The following is a 19764-nucleotide window of genomic DNA, read 5'->3' as shown; positions in this document are numbered from 1 at the left end:
CCTGTGACATGCTTGACCGAATCGGTGGAGACCCTAACTTTCTGACAAACATAATGTTTTCCAACAAGGTCACTTTTTATGTCTCTGGTGCTGTAAACAGGCATAACGTTTAGATATGGGGATCACAGCAGCCGCACAGAGTCATGGAGCATGCGCGAGACAGCCCGAAAATGGACGTTTGGTGTGGCGTCATGTGCAACATGATCATCGGACCGTTTTCTCTTTTCGGAGAAGACTGTCACAGGTAGCTCATACCTGGACATGCCTCTCCTCAGCTGGAACAGCTGCAGCCACAAGACGGAGTTGCACCCCAGAGGTCGCTACGCGTGCGGCGAACATGCAACATCTGCAGGCCGCTGGATAGGGCAAGATGGTCCAACGAATTGGCCTGCGTGTTCCCCTGACATAACGCCATTGCATTTATTTTTGTGGGGCAATGTGACGGATAGAATTTACGCCACTAAAGTGCGAGACTTCGAGAGCTCCGGGCCCGGATTGTGGAAGCTGTCGGTTGCGTCACTCCGGACATGTTGCGGCGGACCTGGCCGGCACTCGGTTACAGAATAGATATTCTACGTGTCGCCAACGGTGCTTACGTAGAAGTGCATTGATTTTTAAATTAAACTTTGCGTGTTATTTGACGGATATTTATCAATAATTACGTCATATCTCTATTCCTTACTTCCTGAATATTATGATAAAATCAGGGCGTCTCATTGTACGTAGACACTCTGTACTTCTCAGTCTGAAAATTAACCTTCACGTACACATCTCTCTGACGGTGTAACTTCACGTCCTCCTTGGTTTCAGAGTAAAACTTCACGTATTACTTAGTCTCAAAGTGAACTTCACGTCCTCTTTGGTTTCAGAGTAAAACTTCACGTATTACTTGGTCTCAAAGTGAACTTCACGTCCTCTTTGGTTTCAGAGTAAAACTTCACGTATTACTTCGTCTCAGAGTGAACTTCACGTCCTCTTTGGTTTCAGGGCGAAACTTCACGCTCTCCTTGTCAGGGCAGAACTTTATGCAAATCCTTTTCTTGGCAGTTTTTACTTAGTCTCGTAAAATGAATTACGGTTCAGTACTCTCACATCCAATCACATCTCTTCCAAATTATTTTATTTGAGATGCGATGTCTCTGCGACGGTGAAGAATTTGATTTTAGTCGTCTGGGTAATGACACCGTGTAGTCTTGTAAACTGTTTCTGAGCAGTTTGCTGTCTCCAGTTTACACCCTGAAAATGCATGCTGTATATTCCTCGCAAACATGGTTATTCACCTACCACACTGCAAGGAATCATTATCCAGAAGGCAACAATACTGCCTCCAGCTTCAGATTTGAAGGCCTGAAGATGGTTGTAGTATGTTCCTCCGAAACGTTGGTATCCACTTACCAGACTACACGATATAAAATACCAAAATATAATACTGTTCTCATCTTTAGGGTTTAAGCGTAAAGATGGAGGCACTATGTTTCACCGAAACGTTGGTACACCTCTATCAGACTATACAGTGTAAGTTTCGAAGTTCTCACTTCGGTGACTTCAGATTTTCATGTTCTGGGTTGTGACACCGTGTAGACTTTTAGGCCGATATCGACTTTTGTCGCCGGGATGGCGTAGTCGGTACAGCGACTGGCTACGGCCTAGACGACCGAGGGGTCGGAGCTCGAGTCCCGGTCGGGTCAAGAATTTTCTGTTCTCCACGTCGTCCACACCGACTCTAGGGCCTACTAAGTCTCCTGTTCAATGGGTACTGGGAGTAAAGCGGCAGGGGCATGAAGCTGACCACTCATCTCCTATTAGTGGCGAGGTCAACAAAATGTGGACCTATCATCCACTACCCTCCACTACCTCATGGCGTAGAGCTTAATTAGTTAAGCACAGGGACAACATTTTTTTTTTTGCTTTACTGACGTTGGTAGGAACACGCTTCCACCGGCTTCAGGGCAGAAATATGTATGGTGAGAAATTGATTTGGTTACCTAAGCCGGTTGCAGGGAAAGTGCACTGAGAGCCGTGGCCGGTAAGCATCTGTAACACACTACATGGTTGTCATGACCCTGACGACCACACTACAGTCTTTTGTGGAAAAATATACTCCGTCAAAAGCATCACTGAGTTTACGTCATACATTGAGTAGCCAACTTTACGGAAAATAAGCCTTCTGTGTTCGACGAGATCTCTGGGGAACACCATCTACTCGGGGGACGAAGTTAGTCATTATCAGTTAGTGACGTAGACCGTTACGTCGTCAGTAGAAAGTTTACTGGAGTCTGTTTAACATACTTCCGGTAATCGTAGTAAAGTGGGAAATTCAAATATATAGTTACGACTTCTCTTTTGTAAGGTTGCCTACGCAAGGCATCATTCGTACAGCAGGTGGACTTTATGGCGATATTGGTCCACACTGTTTGATGAAACTAAAAAATAGTACTGTTTGGATTATGACATAACGATCTACATCATTATGTGACGATGACGCGCGTGCAAAGATGTTTTAGACATAGTATAGTTGTTAATATAGTTCATAACCCAGACGCCACCGAATTCTCTAATTCAATAACTGGGTTGATCGCGCGTAAGGACGTGCATTAGTCTGTAGGTCCCTCACGATAAACTGAAAAATGTACAAGGAGACAGGACAAATGGTCCATCAGTCAACAATCTGTTTGGCTGCATCTGACTCACCCCTGAGTCCACTAGTGTTTCGATGGCATTTTTCATAATGTCAGTCGAGAGGGCGTGGTGGGGCTGTTCATTTCTCCTGTGGACACGCCCCCTCGTTATGCTTTTCTAGCAACCCTACATCATCAAAGGGGAGGCTAGTCATTTCCAAAAAAATTTTTCTCCATCTCTACCCATCCATTTTCGCTGCTTTAAAGTGGAACTATCAGCTGACATGGTGATTTTTAGCCTTCTCCACTCTTATTAGGATAATTAAATATGAAATTATGATATGGGTGGTGTGTGTAGCACGCAAGAAAACTTTATGTGAGGTACTTTGACTGGCTGGAACTAAGATTAAATTCACATGACAATTCTAGATGCATACCACCAGTACTAAAATTAATCGAAATCGATAGAGCAGTTTAACTTCATCTCAAGAACGGATAAAAGGACCGACAGCATTAAAATTTGAACCAAAAAAAACTGTTTGCTATATTTACCACCTGCTTTAACACGTTCGCTACTAGCCTGTCAATGGGAAATTTAATTTTACAGCCAAGGGTTTTTAAATGGAAACTTGGTCTCTGACATTGAAGGAGGAACATAGACTGAGGGTGTTTGAGAACAGGGTGTTGAGGAGAATATTTGGACCGAAGAGAGATGAAGTGACAGGAGGTTGGAGAAAACTACATAATGAGGAGTTTCATAACTTGTACTCGTCTCCAAGTATAATTAGACTGATCAAATCAAGGAGGATGAGGTGGGCAGGGCATGTAGCACGAATGGGGGAGAAGAGGAATGCATATAGCATATTGGTGGGAAAGCCAGAAGGAAAGAGACCACTGAGAAGACCAAGGCATAGGTGGGTGGGCAATATTAAAATGGATCTTAGAGAGATAGGATGGGATGGTATGGATTGGATAGATCTGGCTCAGGATAGGGACCAGTGGAGGGCTCTTGTGAACACGGTAATGAAACTTCGGTTTCCATAAAATGCTGGGAAATTCTTGAGTAACTGCAGATTTGGCTTATCCTCAAGAAGGGCTCAGCTCCATAAGTAAGTAAGGGTTTTTAAATATTAGGATAATTAACAAGGTAAGTTGTTCCTATGCTTAACTAAGTAAGCACTAAGCCGTGAAGACGTGTGGGGGAGTGGATGTATAGGTCCATGTTTTCGTGACCGCGACACTTGTGGGATGTGAGTGTCAGCTTCACGGCCCGGCCGCTTTACCCCCGGGAAGAAGCCCCCGATACCCACTGAATAGGAGAGTAGGTGGGTCCCAGAGTCGGTCTGGTACTAAAGCCTGAAATTAATTTCTTTTACCATTACAAAGAGCAACCGTTTCGCGCTCTTTAGGGAAATAATTGTTTTATTCTGAGAATCGTGAAGCACAAAATACAGTGTTTCTGAATTTTGGTACGATTTGATTTTTGCTTTAGTTTTTATTCGGCCGTTAATATGTCACGTTATGATCTTTGTTGACGGTGGAGACGCGCGAAAGCAACCAGTGAAACAACTGAGTGACTTGGCAACTTGGCTCAGTAGCGTCTCTGCCGTCGCCATAGTAACGCGTGGTGTTACGCATGTCGAGCGGGCTGCATCGCACGCACGGTCGCCATATCGATCATACTTCGCGTGTGTTCGAGCCTTATGCGGCGCACTTTTAACCCTTTCCATGCTGATTTTCAGTTAAGATGGTATTGGAGATGCATCAGCTGACGCGGTTGTTTATCTTCGCGTGCTGTAAGAATAAAAAGGCGTTCGGCGAGACAAGTGATTGTGGAGGAATTTGTGATGGTGTTCTGTTTCAAGGAGCTTACTGCTCCGGTATTCGCCTGGTGTGACCGAGCAAAATCACGACGAATAAGGATATCTGACATATCTGCCTAGATAGGATGGAGCAACCCCCAGGAATACAAATGTAATGTTTTACTGTTGTACAGAATTTGACAGTGAATCTCACGTAGAAGATATTTAATGTTAGTTAATTTCCATGGTAACGCATTATTTTTTTTTGAAAACATGAAAAGGAAACCCTGCGTATAGGCATTACCACGAAACTAGAAGACATTCAAACACATGATATAAACATATCACGTGTATGAGTGACTATAGACGGGGTTTTGGATTCGATAGTGGATTTATTGACAACTTTTACACGCACCCCGGTAATACAAGTAATTAACACGCCATTGCTATCTCACTTCACAACTCATCACAGCGCAATTGGTGGAATGAAGTACTCGGAGAAAACCTGCCCCAGGACACTTTGTCCACCACAAATCCCACATTACCTGACCCGATCTCGAACCCAGGCCGCCACATTGGGAAGCCAGCGACTTACCGCCCGAGCGATGGTACGGCCGTGGAAGACATTGGGTCCGTTAGAAAATGCTAACCCCAGTCACTGGTCCAGTGTCCCTTAACATTACACAAAAGGCAAACTTGTTCTTGAGCTTAACTAATTAAGCACTACGCCATGAAGACGTGTGGGGAAGTGGATGTATAGATCCACAATTTCTTGACCTCGGCCCTGGTTGGAGTTGAGTGGTCAGCTTCACTCCCTGGCCGCTTTACCACCGGAGAAAGAGCCCCCGGTACCCATTGTATAGGAAGCTGGGTGGGCCCTAGAGCCGGTCTGGACGCTGTGGAGAAGAGAAAGTTCTTGACCCTACCGGGACCCGAACCTCTCCGTCGTTCAGCCCGTAGCGCAGTCGCTATACCGACTGCGCTACGGGCTCATCCCTCACATTATTATTATTATTATTAGAGGGGGTGGGTTTTCCCATGCACTTAGACCAGTTATTGGTCCAGTGTGCGTCCCCCTTTAATTTCTACTGTCGCCATACCCTACCGGTACTGATGCGTGCTATCAGCCCCGTTCAGCCAACGAGGTCGGCCCTCGGTACCTGATATTTCCCCCCTCTACCAGAGGCATTGGAAACTACTTGGGCGGGAAATGTGTTGCCTAATTTTGCTCAGAGGTCTCCTAGAGACATGAGGATCTTTTACGTGCCGTAAAGCTATGACACGGGACCCACGACTTAAAGTCCCTCCCGGAGGTGGGAACGTTACCCCTAGACTACCGAGGCCGCTTATCCCTGACCTTAGGACGGAGACAAGTGCAGTTTCCGAAAAGATGTATTTTTTGTATTCTTTAGAATATAGTACGATGATCAAAGTATAAGAAACCATAATAATTCCGAGTGTCATACACCATCGTCAGAACACTTTAAAATCTACTTGAATGAACTTCACACTTCAATTTATTAACGATCTCACGTGTTTTAACATACCTAGATCCAAATCTCGCAACTGTTACCTCCCCCGTAAGCTTTACATCTACAGTTTTGTAACACTTCTTCACTTTCAGGTGTGCTACATGCCCCTCCCATCTCATTGTACTTCATTTCCTCTCCACACTATTATCGGGCATAAGACACCAAGAACAAATTCTCGACTATCGACCGTCGGAAGAGCGCGTGTATGCCCTGCATGATGGATACAGTCCTGGGGCCTAGCTTCGTGACTTTCAGAAGAAAAATATTAGTGAACCTTGTGACTTGCTGCAAAGGATTAAACAAGCGTTACACTACAAACCTGCCACGATTTAAGGACCCCTAGTCGTGTCAGCGTGTGCCGCATTTCAGATGGCAACATGGAACCTTGCGACACACAGAACACTTGCATTTATATCCCACTCTACGTCTTCACCGCTTAAAAAGCTCCTGATTATGTAAACACCCCCCGAATTTGGGTTCAGAATTCTCGGACTGCTATATTTTTTTGCTTCTTAGGGTGGGGTGAGACCGAGTCCGTTTGGCACGTCGGCCATTAATTGGCGTATTGTACCAACCCCAGATGATAGTTGATATGTGTGGAGCAGTCGGTTGAATGAGAATTGGCAGGGGAAACCGAAGTACTCGAAGATAACCTGCACCCAGTGCCACTTTGTCCATCACAAATGCCTCATGACCTAACCTGGGCTCGAATACGGGTCGCTGTTGTGGGAAATTGGCGACTAACCGCCTAAACTATAGCACGGCCAGCATTCTCGGACTTACGTCATGTTATAATGCTCCGACAAATTGGATGGTAAGGCTAAAGAAGAATAAACGTAAAGTTATCCCCGTAACAGGCCTTGCAGGCCCATAGGGTTGTGAGACGTCGAGGGTCCCATATTTTCTCTAGACAATTGGCTCACAGATGGCGGTTCTCAGCCTTACACGCCGGCCGCCCTTTACTCCCAGGAAGATTCCTGGTACTGATTTTTGTTAGAGGTTGTCGAACCCAGGGCCATAGTGCGGCTGGAAGGATTAGGTCAATTGAAAAAAAAAAAGTACCCATCGAGACACGAACCCGCGACCTTCCAGATTGTAGTATAGTGCCTCAATCAACTACGCTACCGCGGAATGGCGTCACTTAAAAATCCATTGTAAAATAAAAAGTAAAGCTATCCCTGTACCAGGCCGTGAAGGTCCATAGTGATGTGAGACGTTGAGGGTCCCACATTATCTAGACAATCGGCTCAAAGATGGCGGTAAGGTTGTCAGCCTTACGCGCCGGCCGCGCTTTACTCCACAGGAAAATTATTTAATTAATTCCTGGGACTCATTTCTGTTAAAATATTAACTTATTTTCAATATTCTTAATAGTTTACATGTTTAATGATATGTTGTTTGATGTCCCTTTCTTGATATTGCAAAAAAACAGCAGAATTGTAGTGTAATGCGGGTTAGCATATTCAGGAACGAGTTTGATTGCGCCTTCAGCTCTAGCACGGCAACCCTACGTCCCATGTTATAATGAGCACAGCTTACGATTTTTCGATTTACGATCCATTTTCGGGAAAACATCGAGTCGAGTCGTAAATCCGAAATATGGCTTTGCTAATGTACATAGCAAAAAGCAAAAGAGTTTTTCAACACGCCTGAAAATCGTGTGATTATTGGTCAGTGCTATCTCGAGGCTGCGCTGCGCGCTGTTACGAGAGATCATTCAGTCGTTGTGGGACTGTAGTTACCCTTAAGGCAGTTATTTAGAAACTTTATATAATGGCTCCCCTCAACTTAGCAAAGATTCTTTGCGCCCCCTCAACCCCGTCTTCTATTAACTCTGTTTGTATACATAAAGAAGAACTTTTTAAGTTCATTTTTAAAATCAGCGCATTTCAGGGTTTTATCAGTTAACATTTGTCAGTTATAGACCTCAGGTTTCGCGGCTGGGGACTTGAAGTGCGGTTTCGATCCTCCGTTGTCATCTTTAAGACAGCTGAAAGGTTTTCCGAAACATCGGAAAGCTTTTAACATTCGACTCCACCTCTTATCCAAATCCGAAACCACTCATGATATGTTCATAGACATTTTGCAAATGAACAAAATTAAGCACCCAAACTCTGATATTTTGATAATTATAATGAATTCTGGAGCCGGGATAGCTCAGTCGGTATAGTGATCGACTACGGGCTGGACGGCCGGATTTCGATTCCCGACAGGGGCAAGGTTTTTCTCTTCACAGCGTCGAGACCGGCTCTGGGAGACTACTGAAGCTCCTGTTCAATGTATACCGGGAGGGGAGTGCTCTTGCTCCGCGGGTAAAGCGGCAGGAGCGTGAATCCCACCATTCACCTCCATCTAGTGCCCAGATCAAGAACTGAGGAACTAAACCTCCATTTATCAATACGTCTTCATGCTGTGGTGTTTAATTAACTAAGTACAGGGACACCTGTATCGTTTAGGTTATAATGATTTCTATTGTACTGTGTAACTTTCTCCCCCACACTTTGGAAACCACTACCCTGAAGTGAGCAACCGCTATGTGAATCGGAGCGATCTGAAGAGATCGAGACCCCGCAGTTCGATATATCGTACGTATCGAGTTGCAGTGAGCGGCCTGCATGCAGAACAGGATCCCGGGTAATTGCCGGCGTCATGTTGGATGGAAATCGCTTTGTGCTCTGAATTCGGAAGTTTTCCCCCTGCACTGCAGTGATACGCATGAATGCTGATGAAGGCCTGGAGGCTGCGGGTTCGTGCCCTGATGAAGGGCAGCGACCACACTGCATTTTCAGACAATTAGAAATTTTAGCAAGTGCACATTTGGCCAGAATTAAATTACATCCATGGAAACCCCAAATTTATCAGTTGTCTGGGGGGATTGATTCTCACTACGACGGTAAGTACAAACAAAGTGGGGTTCAGTCCTCTTCTAGGGCATTGGAGAATAAATAAAAAATAAACTTAATTCGGTTGTATACATTTATGTAAACAGAAACTAGAATTGCCTAAATTGGTATGTTCTCTTCATTTTGGATGTCACAGAATTATGAGGGTTCATGTAAGTGTAAATATATTCATGATAAATGTCTGTTGTCTTTCATAACGCACAATCTGCACTAAGCAGGGCTCTTATTATAACGATAAAATCATGGAGGGTGAAACAGACTCGGCAAGTAAAAGAGGCTGCTTGAGTGGCTCAAGCGTGCAATACTTAAACATATTAACAGGTAACTCAACTAACTTTAAAATGTAAAGTCATGTCCACCACGTTCACAATGCCAACCATAGAAGTTTATTTGTAGACGCTTACAACTTGCCTCGAAGAACAAGTCCAATAAGTTAGGCGTTTTTTTAACTTCAGGTCCTTGGTTCCGTTTTGGAAAGGTTATGCTCTTGGTTTTGTTTTAAAAAATAAATGTTTAAAAATCTCAGGTCAGCCTTTTAGTTTTGTTTTTGAAAATTAATCTCTAAGAACCTTCTAAGTTTTGGTTTTACATATAAACCTGTACGGTTGGCAGCAGTGACGTGAAGGATAATATGGCAATAACGCTTTAAAGTTACTTAAGTCACCCTTTGATACACAAGTTGAGGATAATATTAAAAATGACATTCAACAAATATTTTGTGAGACTGTGAACTGGATTGAGCTCGCGCAGAGTAAGTTCATTTGCAGGACGTTACGGTAGAAGGCAAATGTGAAATAATGCTCATTTATGTTCATGTGGTTTTTCCGGACATTTCAGGCGGAAATTCGAGTAAAATATAGAACTTAAGTTGAACACAGCCCATGACATTGGCCGCGCGGTTTAAAGCATTAAATGTCTTCGCCCGCTCAGACACTGAGATGTGGGGGTTCGAATCCCATTCGAGGTATGGATGTGTGCGTATATTCTGTGTACGAACTGATCCCTCGTCCAAAGAGTAAATCTGTAATATCAGGGCCGCGCCATAGCTCAAGCGGTTAGTCGCTGGCTTCCCACCGCGGCGGCCCGGGTTCGATTCCGGGTCTGGTCAAGTGGGATTTGTGGTGGATAAAGTGGCGCTGGGGCAGGTTTTCTCCGAGTACTTCGGTTTCCCCTGGAAATCTTCATTCCACCAATTGCTCCACAATCACCNAATAATAATAATAATAATAATAATAATAATAATAATAATAAGTCGCACGTAATTGCCTTCCGTGTTGGTACTTGTGACCTTACTGCTGACAGGCCTACACCGTCACATACAATTTCCTTTCTTTAAAGTAGGAAGGAAAGGTCGTAGAGTGACTTGGCCTTGTATTCTCCAACACGAAAACACGATAAAAGTTCAAGGCCTTTCCCTGAAGCAAATAAGCCTTCTCACAAACAGTCACAAAACAAAGAGAGCTGAGTTCGATCTCGAGTTCGTTTCTTCAGTTTCCCGTTACAAATAAAACGTACAGCTTTTAACAATGTTTTATGTCCACATGTGTTAGCTTTAAACCATTTATGCTTTGAATTATTTTAAATAAAGAACTGTTCCAATCGATCCGTACCCTGTATTGATGTCCACCTTTCTTGGACTAAAATTTATATATACATTTACACTCCGACCCTGAAAATGGAGGCAGCATGTACCTCCGAAACGGCAACACATCTTACATCGACGCGATGAAAAGACCCAATAGTAAAATCAACATGAACGTGAAAAATATTTTACGTTGCTCCTCGATATAACGCGGGTGTAGGGGGGAAAGCTTCAGTACCATGTATAAACTATCCGCGTTATAAGAGAAACTGACATTTGTCCGATTTCTCGGCCCCTGTTGTTGTGTATTGAGTATTTATGCAGTGACTGAATTACGTACGTGCAATTTCAGGTACATTCCAAACTGTGGTCGAGACGGTAAATTGGTTGTTCATTAAATGTTGCTGTTTGAACAAAATAATCCCAAGGTTAGAGAAACCAGAAGCACGCGGCCAGCTTGTTTATAGTGAACTATAGACTTTACCCTCTGTACCTGCGAACTACAGCAATGAATGTTGCAATATAACCTTATAATATAACAAAAACTTTCCGTGGAAACTTGTACGCCGTAAAACTTACGCAGTTGTACTGAGGGACATGGTCAGAGCCGCGGTGTATGGCGGGTCCTACTGTATTGTTAATTGCAGTTTGATGTAAAGCCGGGTTTACACTGAGGCAACCATTGCCAACCGCGCCGCATGCTGCAGGTTGGTCACTTGCAGGTAGTGGGTAGCGAAATCGCATGCGGCTTGCGTCCCGCGTCCTCTGGTTGCTCCAGGCCGCAAGGTTATCCATCGCTAGTGGGTTCAGTTGCCTACTGGCATGCGGCGTGATGAGTTGGGACACGGATAAAGCAAAGTGTCTTATCGAAGAATACCACGAAAAAGCATTCTGTGGGATTTGCGGGGTCAGAGTTTAAAGACAGTCGGAAGAAGTTGAAGTTGTAGGTGGAATTAGTCACGAAGTTTGAATGTTCGGCGAAGGAAGAGAAAGAAAATGTTAAAAAATCTCAGGACGACCTTCCACAGGTATAGAAAGAGGAAGAGCGGATCCGCCAGAGGTGATCAGTGGGTGCACTTCCCTTCATTGAGTTTCCTTCTTGAGGTCGACGCACCAAAAAGAGGACTTTCAACTGTTTGCAGTGGCATCTCTACACAAGCTGACGTAAAAATTGAAGCAACCAGTCGCTCTAGGTGTAAACGGGGTCGGTCTCATGCGGCAGCGGTTGTTCCTGGCCGCATGCTGCTTGATAAATTGGAGGAGAAACATAATCGCCCGAGGAGGGCAACTAGGTTGCTTTAAGTTTCCCCAGTGTAAACCCGCATTAAGTTACAGAATTCTACCAGAAGTCTCTTGAACGTCTCGTGAAGTAACATTCTGACGTCAGTTCTCTCTCTCAGTGCCCGTTGCTTGGTAACACGTTACGTGCGGAAGTCATGGGAAATACTGCAGTTCCCCGCGCTCGGGGCGATTGCACCTGCCAATCAGACGCAGCAAGGGAGAGTGCCTCGCGCGGGAACTGCCGTCGGACAGCGTTCAGCGTTGTTGCGTTGCGGTTCCATCCGTCTCTTCGTGAATTTCGTACCTTCGCTCTGCTCATTCGTATTTATTTACTTATCCATTCCCCTTCTGCAATAGCTGTTAGACGAGGGGTTCTCACCGCGAAGGTCCGGGCTCGGTGTCCAGTGATATCATGTCAGATTCGTTGCGGAGCAACTGGCACTTCAACGGATTCTTCGCTCTTCCTCTGCTATTGCTCCGTACTCATACGTCGTCAACCCCTGAGGTGATACCTCTGACTACGCAGCACATTATCATAACCTCGGTTTTTGAATTATGAACGAGCAACTTAGGTCATGTGTTCGATTTCCGGCGCTACCAGTTTCTGAGAAGTAGTGGGTCTGATCGGGGTCCACTCAGTCTCGTGAAGATAATTGAGGAGCTATTTCAAGGAAATAGCGGCTCCGGTCTAGAAAACCGAAATTATTGATTCGTTGCGCTGACCACGTGACACCCTCTATCGGCTAAATTTGGCACTGATTTCGCCGACAAGCGGCGGCCGCTCGGTCGGTATAGTTCGCTTGCGGACTAAAACCACGGAGCTTGTTTGTTTGTTTTGTTTGATAACGCTCCTGAGTTGTTTGTATTTGGAAGGTGACAGGTTCGAGTCTCGGTCGAGATACTGACTATGTATAAAGGTTTATTTTTCGTGATATTCTTCAGTTCCGCCCGGGAAATTCCGGGATAGTACATCACATTAGGATACAACCTCTTCCTTCATTAAGTGTTCACTATCATCCAAGCATTTGACGCTGTATAATCGGAATTACCGACAGTGTCGTTAAATAAACAACAAATTCTTTCGTGTAGGCTTTGGAGTCCTCGCAGCGGTGGTGATGAAGTGTTCTGCCTTTTGGTATACAGCGAACAGAGAGACTAGGACTGTAAAAAATGTCTCCTTTGGTTGGTATTATTTGTAAAGCTGTGCCTGTAACAGGCTGTGGAGGCCCATAGGGTTGTGAGACATCGAGGCTCCCACGTTTTCTAGACAGTCGGCTCATAGATGGCGATGAGGTTGTTAGCTTTACACTCCGACCTCACTATACCACCAGGAATATTTCTGGTACTCATTTCTGTTAGAGGCTGAGTCGACCCCAGGGCCGTAATGCGGCTGGAAGGATTAGGTAAATTGAAACATCCAGTGACCCTATCGGGAATCAAACCCTCGAACCTTCGGCTTGTAGCTTCATGTAAAATTTGTTTATCCTGTTATAAACAATTTGTTCCATATTTCTTATTCGAAAGCTAGGAATAATGACAGGTCAGACCATGCAGCCTGATGTAGCAGTAACGCTCTAGACATGTGTCCAGGAGGTGCTGGGTTTGAGACTTGGGCAGAACACCTATACTTTTGTCCTGACCACGCGACATCCTCTATCCGCTAAAGTTGGCACTAACTTCGCCCACAAGCGTCGGTCACTCGGTCGGTTTAGACACTGAAAGCAACATAACATAAGCCCCCTCCACACACACTTACGCTTGACAGGACGGGCGCTGCCTGGCTGAAAAAGTCACATAGCTTGAGAGTGGATCACGCAAATGGGCGTGTACCGAGTCCATCCATATCCGAGAAGGCTTGAGGGTTAAACGTTGTAGGGGGATGACAAGGCTCAATAAGAATACAGCAAAGCCAGCCTCGAAAGTTTCTCTGCCCAGCACAATCCATATTTTGTGTTAGCGAATTTGTTTCAGAAGAAACAGGAATAACCACTTCAACCGTTAACCGAGCGAGAACGCTGCTAGCTTGAGTCAACGGACGTTTCCGGGGAACATGTCGCCTCCGTTTTCAGGGTCGGACACGAGTAAGAAACCAGCCTGAAGCAAGTAGCAAGCAGAACGTTGTATCCCTGGAGATAAATCTCAGATGACGTGTAGTTGGGCAGATATGTACCAAAGTTTCGGAGGAACAGCACTCGAACTGATCTACCAAACTCTTCGGCGTCACATCCCGAAGGTCTTAATCTTATTATTTAAATGACGGAAACTTGGAAGGGAAAATTCTCATGTGAGGAACGCAGCTACGAGTACCAGAGAACTGAGCCTCTGCATATTTAAACATGTGTGAGTGTGCATGATATGGTCTGGCCTAGCATGGTAAAAGCAGGGTGTAATCGGGGGGGAGGGAAGGGTGGTGGTGTATTTGAAGGTATTGATCCAGTACATGAACGGAACGATTTGGAACCGCTGGAACTCGATCCCAGGCCTCCTGGATATATTGACGTAATTTGTATGCAAGTTCACATGAGTGGCAGGTAGGCTGATTGCACAAGGGTCCGGCAAATGTTGTAGAATCGCTCCAAGAGACAAGTGCTCGCTAGGGGGATCACCCGACTGCTCAATCTCACATATGCAACTCCGTAGTGACAAGTGTTTCTGTTAACTAAACTCTCCATGCCTTGTACACCCTGAGGCACACTGGCTACTATGTGTACTACCTGCTTTAACATATAAAAGAACTGTGTATTTTGCATAATAAATTTATTTTTGTTTTTCATGTGGTTCTCAAAACAAACTGCGATGGTGTAAGATTGGTCTTTATAACGGAAACATGCCATATTTATTATCTATGAGGTATGAACTGAATTGTGATGCATTATTTAGAAGCAGTTTGTACCTCAAAAGAATATTGTGGCTTTTAGACCCATTTCTAAGCAGTGGCTCTGTAAACAGCGGCCGTTGCTGGGTAACGCCCGCAACATAATGCACGCAACAGTAGAAGAACGGTGTTGTCTATGTTGTCCGTGCCGAGATGTTATAAGTAGGACAGTTTGAAGCAACGAAGAAGAGTGGAAGCCCGATGGAGGTGGGGTCAGATACCTCCTCCGTAGCTCTGCGATTCGTAGGATGCGATGAAAAGGGAACCCAATGCCTGGGGGTATAACCGGGCCACCCTTTTCTTAGGGGATATAAATACAGGGACCTGGCGTTCCAGGTAGGGGGAGTCTCGAATCTGAGAGAGTAAAATGTGGTCATGAGTCCCGCGGGACTCGGACTTGAGAATGACTGCGCTGGCGAGGACCAGCAGCAATTGTAAACGATACATCCGTCCTCTCGACAGAGAGGATGTTACATAAGGACTATAACCGCAAGTGTTAAGTTAAAAAATTCTGGTCTTCATTCTCAAAGGGCTTGATCCCAAAACGAACTGATTGGCGGTAAACCGCCAGTCGTAAAGTAACTCTGACTCTGACTCTGACTCTGATTCTGACAACGAAGCAGTTGTTGGCTGGAGTTGTCAGTTATCAGCTGAAAGTCGGCCTGTGAAGAGAAGACTAGGATGTTGGTGTGAAATGACCGGCAACCTGGGACCAATTTAGTTGACGGTTGGCAGTTCAGTGGAGTTCTGTACGGGAAGCTGAAGAATCTCCCTCGGTAGAAGCCGTTGCCAAGAAACGGCTAGTGGAAACTGTTAAAGGCTGAGTGCCCTAGTTTATTATGTGTCAGTGATCGGTAAAGTGCAATTCTGAGTGGTGTACACAAGTGATCAATAAATCTAATATCCAATCCATACCCCGTCTATAGTCACACCCCCTTAAATCGTGACATATTTTAATTTACTTCCGTGTTTTGAGATTTCCCCAGTGATGTAAGTGTTTAGATTGTGGTGTTCGTGGGTCTGATATCGTTTAGTCTTGTATGTGAATACCGACGTTTCAGTAGAACATGCTGCTTCCATCTTCATGGTGTAAACGTTGGTATCGAGACTGTAGGTTGTCATAACCCAAAATACTGCAGTATGATGATTCCTGTTGTTAACCTCTTAAAAGTGTTTACAGATATACCGCTACTGACGTCATATCGCTACTTATCTTATTTAATGACACAGTATCAGTTACAGTGGTTATACAGGGGAACATGATTGGTGAGTAGGAGAGATCTGCCGATCAGCTTGGCTCATGCTGCCGCTGAAGCAACTTACTCAGTTCGGGAACCCATTCCTTGGGAGTAACGAGGCCGGGGCATGGCGCCGAGGTTAAGAACGCATGGAGCTATACCTTCACCTTCCTATACGCTTTGAAATCGTGGTACTTAATTAAAAATAGGGACATCTTTAAGTTCTTTTTTTACCTTCACTATTCGGAACTAAATAGTCTGATGTATTAACAGCTTCAAACCGTTGAGAGTAAAGCAAAGTGAATTCAGCTTGTAGTGCAAAAAGAGATTCTGCTACCATTTTAAATAGGCCACAGCCACGATTCCTACATCCACAGCAATTCATTTGCCGTTCATAATCACCTTTACATCTCACATACACATAATGTCGACTCTGTATGTAACGCTGTAAAGAGACTTGCCCCTTTGTCTAAACACCACGTAGTGAAGGCGTATACGAGATGTTGGATAAAAAGTTAATATATTCTTTACCTCAGCAGTAGAGCCGTTGAGAGTCGCTTACCTCACGTTTCGTCTGATTTACCCCGTAGGGAAGATCCCACGGGATCAATTTTGGATAATAGGATGTGTGGATACCGGGGTCAGTGTGGCCATGGTGGCAAACGAATATTGCCCCTACCGAAAACTGACCCCTCAACACCGGTTACACCGATTAGAAATCGAAGTTGGTAAGAAAGACAAAGTTGGCCGAGTGTTGAATTTATTAAGCACCTCACCATGAAGACGTATGGGGAGTGGAGGTATAGCTCATTCCCGACCGGTGAGCGTTCAGTTTCATGCTCCGGCCGCTTTACTCCCTGGGAAAGAACTCCCGGTACCAATTGGACAGAAGACTGGGTGGGCCCCAGAGCCGGTGTGGACGCTGTGGAGTAGAGAAAAATCTTTTTCCCCTGCCCAGGTCTCGAAAGCCGGCCGTCCAGCCCGAGATAGTCGGTACCGGAAGAAATGAAGTTGCGATATTGTTTCATCATATAAATTATAGAAAAAACAGGAGTAGTGAAAGTTCATAGATACCATTTGTTTCACGCCCAATAAACAATGCATTGCGATGAAAAGTGATTTTTGGATTTGTTGGTTTATACGTTTAGACATTTTATATTGTGACATCCGTTTAAAAGTGCTGTGTTTGAAATATGCTGAAAATAGTATGTAATTCATTCTAGAGCAAACCAATTTGGGCCATAAAACGTACGAGTAACGTTGAAATGCAATAAAAACATTATGCAAATATTGAGTCGTATTAGCGGAGCTTAAAAATAACGTTTTAACAGTCACCCCTCCCAAGCCGGACAATTGTTCGTGGATAGTGCTCTAGGACAACTCAACGATACAATATTATTATTATCAGAATGAACGGGCTTTGGACCTTGCCCTACGTTCGGTATTGTAACAAACTGGAGAACACAGCGTTTCGGAAACTGGATCTGTTTCCGTCCTTAGGTGAGAGGGGAGACACCTACTCTGTTGGGTCCCATAGAAAGAGCGAGAGTCCAATGATTGAGGTTAGCTCTTACTTAGGGATCCAATGGAGTATGTGTCTCCCTCCTCACCTGAGGACGGAAACAGAGCTAGCTTCCGAAACGTTGTGTTCTCTGGTTTTCTTAGGACACAGGACGGCAGGCGAAGTCCAAAAACCCAGTAATTCTGAGTGTTATGCACCATCGTCAGAACCCTTAAAATCCAATTATTATTATTGTTTGTAAGGTTAATCTACTTTACGAAACAAGACACGTCACACGTTGTGTATGCTATCTTACTGGAGAAGTGCCTGAATTCACTACCGCAAGAATAAATTCTAATGGATTTCTGATGATGACGTAACAGCTACGTCATTGACTGGCGATGACGCGTCCTCTTTCCCATAGCAGATGGAGTATATTGTTACTAGCACTGCTCTCAGCATTACAGGAGGTTTGTGTGCCCTGTTCACCTGGCGGGCGTGAGCCCCGGGAAAGAGTAGTCAAGAGTGGGGTCTATAAGAAAGTTACTTCTGGTTGTCCAGGTTGGGATCAGGTGTGAGGCTACAACGCCAGTTCGGAAAACAGTACTATATTAAGAAACCTATTGAGTCGGTATAGCGACTACCTACAGGCTGGACGACCAAGAGATCGAAGTTCGAGTCCCGGTAGGGTCAAGAAATTTCTCCACGTCATCCAGACCGGCTCTGGGGTCTACCCAACCTCCTATCCAATGGGTACCGGGGGCTCTTTTCCCGGGAACTAAAGAGGTCTGGGCATGAAGCTGACCACTCACCTCCAACTAGTGCCGAGGTCAAGAAAATGTGGATCTATACACCCACTCCTCCATACATCTTCATTATATAATGCTTAATTAGTTAAATACAGGGACAACTTTACCTTATTAGGAAATCTGATCTGATGATGGATGCAGCAGCAATAATAATAATAATAGTAATAATAGTAATTCAATTTTAACAGCTCAAAGACACAAAGGCCAATGTTAATGTAATCACAGGCAAAAGGACAAACAAAATGAACACGTACACACAAATAAAGCGCGCAACATATGCCATTTAGACCTGAACGATTTAATTGGTGCCGTGATGCCGTAACATATTGATACTGGGCCAAGGAATATTTTAATAATTGATAATAACAATAATGAAGAAGAAGAAGAAGAAGAAGAAGAAGAAGAAAGCTGGCACTGCTTCGGAAAACGGAAAGGAAAGAGCTTAGGCAGGAAGAAAAGTGGCAGCAAAATGCGCCCCCAACTATCAGCGGGGACGAGTGGAATTGTTGGGGTCGTTTCGACCAGGATAGTGAGGAAGATGGGTGGGTGGGGTGTGTCACTCAATATTGCCGGCGAGCCTTTACCACTGGTGCATGCAGTCCAACCCACGCTGCAGTAAATGCAGTAGTCCATTCGTTTGTGAGAGTAACAGAGGCATGTGCAGGGAACTGCAATTAACCCCTCCCCCCCCAGCAACCCTTTTCCACCCATGCCAATGCCCTTCAATCACTTTCCACTCACCCTACGCATTTCCAACACTTATGCAGCCTGCAGTGCTGCAGTGCAAGGGTTAGGGTGCCAGCAGCTATGCGGTGCTCAGCGGGCCGTCAGCAGCGGTTTTGCAACGCTCGGACTCAGTACACGCATTATTTAAATTCATTCTTGAAGAGTATTATCCAGAGGATCCGTCCAGGTCCGAGGCTTTGTTTCCATTTTTGTAACAAGGTTATTTTTTTACGCCGAGGAATTGTTAGCCCCACGCCCAACCCCCCAGCTGGAGAACCACCTCTTGTCGGCTGTCTGCGACAATATATTCGCAGCTTCTCTCCATACCTGGAAGGTGTCTCCTCCACCTAGGTGGGTGGACAGTATTAAAATGTAAGATTTGAGGTTTTCACGGCGGTGACTATGAATAAAGCAGTCTTCTGGGATGTGACACCGTGTAGTTGTGGTATTAACCGACGTTTCGGAGGAACGTATCGCTTGTACCGGTTCTCACAGTCTCTTTACTTGTAGATTTCTTATTTTTTCTTCTACCCTGAAGATGGAGGCGATACGTTCTCCGAAACGTCGGTTAACACCACATCTACACGGTGCCACATCCCAGAAGACTGCTTTCTTCAATATTAAAATGGATCTTAAATAGGGTGGCATGGTATGGTTTGGATTGATGTGGCTCAGGATAGGGATCAGTGGAAGGATCTTGTGAACACGGTAATGAACCTTCGGGTTCCATAAAATGTTGGAAAGTTCTTGAGTAGCTGCAGAATTGGCGGCTCCTCAAGAAGGGCTCAGCTCCATGAGTAAGCAAGAGTTTTATAGTGTGGGAAGGAGTCGACGTAACGACTACCGATAAATCAGGCTTCCATTCCCTGCAGGAACAGCGTCCAGACCGGCTTCATT

At 44.9% G+C, this 19764-nt stretch overlaps 1 protein-coding gene across 6 annotated transcripts in view; it reads left to right on the top strand.

The window, feature by feature from the left end:
• Positions 1-19764, top strand: part of LOC111866769 (protein Wnt-5b) — a 440161-nt gene that overhangs the window by 110768 nt on the left and 309629 nt on the right. The gene's annotated exons all lie outside the window — the stretch shown is intronic.

The sequence above is a fragment of the Cryptotermes secundus genome, unplaced genomic scaffold (genome assembly GCF_002891405.2).
Source record: "Cryptotermes secundus unplaced genomic scaffold, Csec_1.0 scaffold367, whole genome shotgun sequence".
Classification (NCBI taxonomy): Eukaryota; Metazoa; Arthropoda; class Insecta; order Blattodea; family Kalotermitidae; genus Cryptotermes; species Cryptotermes secundus.
This window is presented reverse-complemented; position numbering and strand designations above follow the sequence as displayed.